This window comes from Macaca thibetana, chromosome 11 (assembly GCF_024542745.1).
Source record: "Macaca thibetana thibetana isolate TM-01 chromosome 11, ASM2454274v1, whole genome shotgun sequence".
In the NCBI taxonomy this organism is placed as follows: Eukaryota; Metazoa; Chordata; class Mammalia; order Primates; family Cercopithecidae; genus Macaca; species Macaca thibetana.
In genome coordinates, this window is record NC_065588.1 from 49083919 (window position 1) to 49091820 (window position 7902).

Here is a 7902-nt window from a genome sequence, read left to right on the forward strand (position 1 = left end):
GAGAACCTTCTAGTTACAGTTGATTAAAATAAAAACAAAGAGCACGCTCAGGTTGCCCTGGAGGCTACAGTTATTTTCACCTCTGGTAGGTGCTTATACCAGGCTTAGAACAGACGCATTCTTTGGCACCATCACATCTACAGGAATCTAATGTTGTGCTTGCCTCTGTAAACAGCACCACAGGAGTAGATCATGGGATGGCAAGTCGGCTCTTAAAGATTTTGGGAAGGGCACTCATTGCAAGACAGATAAGACAACATGGGAGCTAAAGCTTAAGCAAATGCAGTTCTCTTTCATTTATTGAATAGCTTCTTGATCATATAACAATAAGTTTATAGGAAGGAGAAAATGTGTTCTGTTAATACCCAGAAAGCAAACAGCCTGACACTCTTACCCAGAGCATGAGGCAGACACAGATGGGACCAGAAACAGTCATGTGACTATTGCAGTTACAGGAGGGGATTGAAATGGGAACTATGGAGGTCAGTTAGTCAAGGAAGACTTCCCAGAGAAGGTATCTTGAGGTGAATTGATGGAGAGGATAAAGAGTATCCCATGTTGGGGAGATAAAGAGACTTGCAGAAACCTATCTGTGTGGCAAATATTACAGCTTCATTTGAAGCAAGATCATCAAAGGCTGCTGGCTGCTGAAGGCTATGAAGCAGAGCGCGGTATATCCATGAACACAGGGGTATGTACCAGCCTGACACATTGAGTGGGAAGAATTTATGCTGTTTATGACAGCCTGGCAAACTGCAGTGGGTCATGAGTTTGGATGTGGCTCACTGCTCCCCAAAGATCATCCAGAGTCTCTAGTTTCCCTTTGCTCCCATCCACCCCCGCCAACATGATCTTATGCAAGTACCATTTTCAACATGTCACTCTCCTACCCAAAAGTTGACAAGCCTGCCTCTTCTAGCAGAAAGATCTCCTCTTTTGACCTTAAATGCCCTCCCCTTTCCCTTTTTCTTTCCTCCATCCTGACTCCAACACTTTAATGTTAAAACTCTGTCATTCCACCCAAGCCAATCTTCTTGCTATCATTTGGTAGGAAGTTGAACAAATTACTTCTACGGTTTCTTCCCCTTGTTGGGTTCTGGAACACCATGCATCTCCTCCCTCCTACCACCATCGTCCTTGGTAAGTTCCACCTCTGAGAGGGTGACCCACTCAGCGTCCTAGACATGGAATCCCTGGGTCTTCTCAATTTTGGTCACCTTCTCCTTCACTCCACCTCAACCACACACTCCAGGCCTGCAGCCTGGACCATCACCAAGAACTGCTCCCTCCTAGAAGCTTAATTCCCAAGCTCCACTTTCTGGCCATAACTTTCTATCTCCCAGGGCTCTCCCACCTACTTCTCATCACATCTGCTCCTCACTCATATAAATAATCTCATTGCCTTAACCCCTTCATTTTTTCCGAGGCTGTTAGCTCTCTCCTGGCTTCTTTTCCTGCTCTTCTCACATTAAGCATTATCCATTCATTCAACAAATACTTTCTGAGCATCTACTATGTGCTAGGCATTGACCAGGTAGTGGAAAGTGGTGAAGAAAATTGATGCTGTCTCATTCCTCATAGAAAGAACAGACTGGACCGCACCATCTGGACAACCTTCTCACCAGCCTCATCAATTCCCCTATTCCCCTATCTTTCAACCATCAGCCTAACAAAGTCCCTTCTCAAGGCCATGACTACAACCTTCCTTCCTCCACCTGCTGCAGGCACTGAGCTCAGATAGGGGAGACCACCCAAGCCTGGCTTCCTACTTCACCAAGAACACTGAAGCCATCAGGAGTGATCCCCTCAGCATCCCTTCCGTGCCTTTACTCCTGCCTGCCTCCACACCCACTTGATTTTCCTTTTTCTGGTACAAGACTTCAAGATGTATCCCCACCCATCTCCTCTAATTCTTTGCTCCATCCGTTACTCTCCTCTCTCTCCTGCCCCTCCTCTCAACCCCTCCTCTCATATCCAAGTCTTTCCCACCCTTACAGTACCTCTTGTCACCCCATGACACCTTCTTGCTATCACTCTGTGTCTCTTTCCCTTCTCAACTAAGTGTCTGAAAAGGATGACCCCGTTTTGTCTACTTCCCTGTCTTGATCAACTCCTAAACCCATGAAATCTAGTTCTGTACATAACCCTGACATCATGGACATCACATTCCTAAGAATGCCTTTCTCCCTGACTTCCTAAAAGCCAAATCTAATAGACAACCTTCAGTCTTCATGCCACCAGATCTCTTTACTGCAACTGAAATATGGTGTATACATAAGCTATTCTTTGCAGTATCATCACAACAGTAACTTGCACATGGTTTTTGAATTCCTACATTCCTTAAAAGTCTGCATTAATAGGTTTCCAGCTTCATTCTGGCACAACTTGGCAACTTCCTTGTGGATGTGGTGGATAAGGCATGGGCAGGTCCAGTTTGTAGAGAATGTGAACACAGTGCTCCTTGATGAAATGAATCTAAAACCAGGAGATTCTAAAGCTCCTAGAGTGACAGTGAGCCACTGGAGAGCAGGTATAGAGAAGCTGTGGTGTCATTACTATCTTATTCTAGAAAGGCAGTGCTGATCCTATGCTGAGTGGTGTGGAGGCAGGCCAGCTGCAGAAACTGAGGACTGAGGAGATTCAACATTGGATTGAGGAAAGGCCCCTCTTCTCCAGATCTCAGGGCTCAGGATAGTGACAGACTAACACAAAACCACCAGGCCATCATGTCAGTTGTGCGGGTTGTGTCACACATAAGAGTTCCAGGCCAAGGATGTGAAAGGGAGCGAAAATCTAGCCCATACTCTAGTCACCGAGCTGTGGGCTCTGCCATGGACTATGTCCACCCAGAAGAACACAAACATTTGTTAGTTTACACAAGTGCTATCCTTTGCTAAGACATGCAGCCATGAAGCTGTCTGCACAGAATGGACACCTATTTCTAATTCACAAAAAGACCTGAGAGGTCCAGAAGACTTCAGCACACCAGTTTAACATCATGAGTTTCAGAATGAGAAGAATCTAGTGCTAGAAAACCTTCATTTGTGCCTCATTCGTCTTCAGGTCAGTTAAGTCATGTTGTATGTAGTGAAACCCCATGAGTCAAATCTTGGCTCCCCACCTCTTAGTTACACTACCTCAGGTAAGTTGTTTAACCCACTATGCCTTGATTTCCACCTATCAGATAAAAATTTGCTGTGAGGATTAAATTATTTTAGAACATGTCCTGGTACATAACAAGCACTCAGTACACATTAGCTTTTAACTAATGGTGTCATCCTTATGTACAATGACAGAAAATCATCTCTGGACCATCAACCACAGGACACACCCTCTCATCGGCAGGGTCTTTGTTCTCCAAAGTTTGCATGTGGGTGCTGTTGCCACAGTTGTTCAGTGCTTTCCTGTTTCAAAAAGGCAAGAGTGTGGGTGTGAGTGCAAGGGTGTGTATCTATCTGTGTGGGAGGTAAGGCAAGGGTTACAGTCAGGAGACTCAGGCCATCAGCCATGTGTGCAGAGGGAAACTGAGTAGACTGATTCAGCCCTATATTAAAAACCATGCCAATTCTAACTAAACCACAATGATTTTACAAAGCTGAAGATAAGCTAAAAATGCCTCAAGTCCTAGGTTTTCTCTGTACTTCTATTACAAAGCATTATTTTTGGCCAGCTAAGATCCTGCATCTTTTTTTTTTTTTTTTTTTTTTTTTTTGAGATAGAGTCTCGCTCTGCCACCCAGGCTGGAGTACAGTGGCACAATCTCGGCTCACTGCAAGCTCTGCCTCCTGGGTTCACGCCATTCTCCTGCCTCAGTCTCCTGAGTAGCTGGGACTATAGGCGCCCGCCACCACATCCGGCTAATTTTTTGTATTTTTAGCAGAGACGGAGTTTCGCCGTGTTAGCCAGGATGGTCTCGATCTCCTGACCTCGTGATCCGCCCGCCTCGGCCTCCTAAAGTGCTGGGATTACAGGTGAGCCACCACACCCGGCCAGACCCTGCATCTTAATTACCAGTTTTTCAGGGCAAAACATTCATGAAATAAATTTATGGGAATTCAGACGTGGACTATTTGGCCTTGATTGTGAGTAACCTCAGCTTTAATAAGGCAGAACGCCTGGCTTGAAACAACCAAATAATTAGTCTAAACAGTGGGAGTGAGAAAGGAGCTCTAATACATATATTTTGCTAATTGCTCTCCCCTGTTGCCAGCAAAGGTGAATTGAAAGAGGTCAACCAGAGCCCCCTGGAGGCAAGGAGGACAGTTAGGAGTTTGTCTCTGTCAGCCAGGGATGAGCTAGCAAGAGCCATTACTTCAGTGAACTCGGACACCAGAGTCGGGACCTCAGAAATTCAGCCAGTGGGAGAAAGAACATCTGGAATAGACAGAGAAGGCAGCAGGGGGCCTGGGAAGCCCGGCCTAAGTAGCAGCAATCCCTACCCCAGCTCTAGCTTGGCTTTCCTGAATGTCCCAGGCAAGCGTTTACCACTGATCAAATGGCAGCATGCCAGAGAAGCCCACCCCCCAGAATCCCTGCAGAATGTTCTCATGAATTCTATACATGCGGTGGGCTGCCCACCATGACCGGACCTTCACCTCCAAGGTCTTCAAGGATCCCAGGGTCTTCTCCATGCTCCCAGGGCACTAGTTTTTACCAGAAAAAAAGGCAAGCTCCCCATCCAAATCCCAGTCAACCAGCCAACTGACCAGCTCCCTCTGGTCCTGTCTCCGGTCAAATTCCCAAAAACAGACTCAGATGAAGATTGTGTACAGGAAGTTTATTGGAGAGTACTCTTCGGATCAATATGTAAGGAAGTGAATGAAGCAGGATTGGGGATTGGGGAAAGGTTAAACTGCTATGTAGTTGGGTTGGCTGCAACAAAGGTCTCAGCCCATCCTATGGAGTGCTAGACCTGCCATTGGGGAGAGATCATAGCCTAGGGTAAGGCACTCTGCTAAGAGCAATCAGGAGCCACAGGGGCTGCAGAAGTGAGTGCTAGGTTCTCAAAAGCGTGAAAGCCCACCACCCATCCACTACAGACCCCACATCCCTAGGGGGCTGATCCTGCTTCTGTTTCTCTCCCAGCCTTGCCTCACTCCGTCATCTCATCTACCACCACAGACATAATTTTGGAGGTGGCCTCTTCCCACAACTTGACCCCAATTCCCTGCAATCCTGTAAGCCCCTCTGGTCTCCCTCCTGCTAAACTAGGTTCTCTCTTTGTCACCCCACCCCAGCTATTCTCAGCATCCCCAACAGGGCACTGATTCTGGCACAATTGTGAATGGTTGCTGGATACTTGAAGGACTGAGGTGCTGTTGGAGTCCTTGCCTCAGACAAGCAAGAAGAGAGGAGCAGCTGCTTCTTCCCAATGCGGAACCACAGAATGGGACTAGGATATATGTAGGACTGGCTTCTGGGTGACTTGCCAGGAGCTATGGTGGTACATGGATCAGGATCCCCTGAAGAAGATGGACTAGCCAACACCAGAGCCCCTGACAAAGAAAAGCAAGACAGGGTGGAGAGTGAAAGCTCAGGTTGTAGAGGACAGTCAGCAGGCCCCCTTCAGGGACGTTTCTGCAGTCCTGTCAACACTCAGCATATGATATTAGTATAAAATCTTCTCCATCCACGTCATCCTTCCCCAGCAGGTTCTGCTTTGCCTTTGTCTCTTTAGGGGGATCCAGATCTAAACAGACTATCCAGGCATAGTCTAAACAATGCAATGTGCCCTGGACAGCCTCTGCTAAAATTGGGAGTAAAAGAAATCATTATCTTTTTCTGCTCAAAATGTTCATAGATCCTTTGATCTCAGACATACCACTAGGCTGTTCACACAGTAGGTAGCCAATAAGGTGTGTCTTTCTTTCATCCAGTCATGACACCATGGCAAGAGTTAGATGTAATATTTATCTGCATTTATAAGACACTGTTTATAATAGCTTTTACAAACAACCGGCTAGTTTTGTTAATCTACAAAGAGGATGTACAGATTATTCAGAAAAACAAAATGATCACTCATAGAGAAAATGGACTGAATAAGTGAAGAGACAATTCACAGAAAATGAAAGCTAAATAGCGAATAAACATATTTGTAATGCTCAACCCCATTAGCAGTCAAAGAAATGAAAATAGAAAACTATAAAAAAAAAAACTAAAAAAGAATACCACACAGTGTTCAGAAGACTGTGGAGAAATAGGAAGTCTTATACATTACTTACAAAAGCATGAATTGGTACAATCTTTCTTGAGAGCAGCCTGACCATATAAATCAAAAATTTTAAGTGGCCTTGCAATTCCAATAACCTCTAAAAACTTATCTTAAAGAACGAATAGGACCAGAGTCCAGAGAAGTGTGTGTTCATTGCAGCAACGTTTACCACAGTGAAAAAAGTAGAAATGAATATATATATCAAAAGATGCTACATCTATATAATGGAATATTATGTAGTTATTAAGGACGACTTGGCCATGTCTTAACAGGTGGCAGGGCATGGCACCTACAGCTCAGTAACCTGGGAGGTGGGGTGCGGGGGAGGAGAAGGACGCACGGAAGCGGACTCTGTGGGTCTCAGGCTGACAGGAGGCTGCTCGCCAGCTCCTAGATCAGGGATGGACGCAGCAGCGGAAGTGACGGAAGCCCCAGAGGAAGAGAGCTTTGCAGTGCCCATCTCTTCCGCCTCTGAAACCAAATTTGATGCTGTGGTTGGTTCTATTGAGGCCATCATCATGGATCTCGAGTTCCAGGTACCGCAGAGAAATTTCATGGACAAATACTACCAGGAATTTGAAGACACGGAAGAGAATAAACTCACCTACACACCAATCTTTAACGAATACCTTTCTTTGGTAGAAAAATATATTGAAGAACAGCTGCTGGAGCGGATTCCAGAATTCAACATGGCGACTTTCACAGCAACATTAGAGCACCATAAAGATGAAGTGGCTGATGACATATTCGACATGCTAGTCACATTTACAAACCTTCTGGCATTTAAAGAGATGTTTCTGGACTACAGAGCAGAAAAAGAAGGCCGGGGACTGGATTTAAGTGGTGACTTAGTGGTGACTTCATTGTGCAAAAACACCTTCCACACCAGCTATCCAAAACAATCTGTGGCACTAGCTCGTGTCTCCAGGCAGTGGGAGCCTTCTGGACATCATAGGCCCAGTAGGCGGGGAAAGGCGTCTGTTCCTAATGACAGAATATGTCTTGGAAAGACTGACTCTGCCGCTCTTCTTTAATGTTAAGCATTGATGAATCAAAAAGATAATTATCTTACCCTCCAGGGACCTCTGCTTTTCCTGAAACACGTTCTTGTATTCAGTAACCCTACTGCCCTTGCCAAAGTAGACACCGCTCTCAGGAACTTCTGAGGGTCAGACTACTCTGGGACAAGAGATTGTGTCTAGCATTCCACCTGGAAGACCTCTTTTCTCACCATACATGTTCCTGTGTCAACAACATGGAAAATAACATCATCACAAACCCTCCCTGTCCCAAATACCACAGGCAGGCTTTGCACCAAACTTTCGTGTGCTCACAGCTCTTTCACTTGGGTAAGATTTGTAGACCATCAACCCTAGGGATCCACCTGTGCAGGTATTTTACTTTTTGGGAGTATTTATCTAGGATGTCACTCAAACCAACTGCCCCTGACTTGAGATTTCTGAAGCTCCTATTATCTGCGCACTATTAGGAGAAAACTAGAGCCAGTCTTGGCCGAAGGAAGCAACTGAAAAACATGTCCTTAACCAAAATCTACATGGGAAAATCAATTCCTAGGCGTGGGTTTGCAGTACTTTTATCACTGTCTTCTGCTAGTCCTGATATGGTCCCACAGTTTCTAGAGAAGCCTTTATTTTTTTAAACATCATTGTTGAAAAAATATTTTTGTAGAT

The 7902-nt window shown here is 45.4% G+C and overlaps 1 pseudogene; it reads left to right on the forward strand.

The window, feature by feature from the left end:
* The first annotated feature begins 6612 nt into the window (after nt 1-6612).
* LOC126931600 (ADP-ribosylation factor-like protein 2-binding protein) lies at nt 6613-7126 on the forward strand (annotated as a pseudogene).
* Nucleotides 7127-7902: the final 776 nt, after the last annotated feature.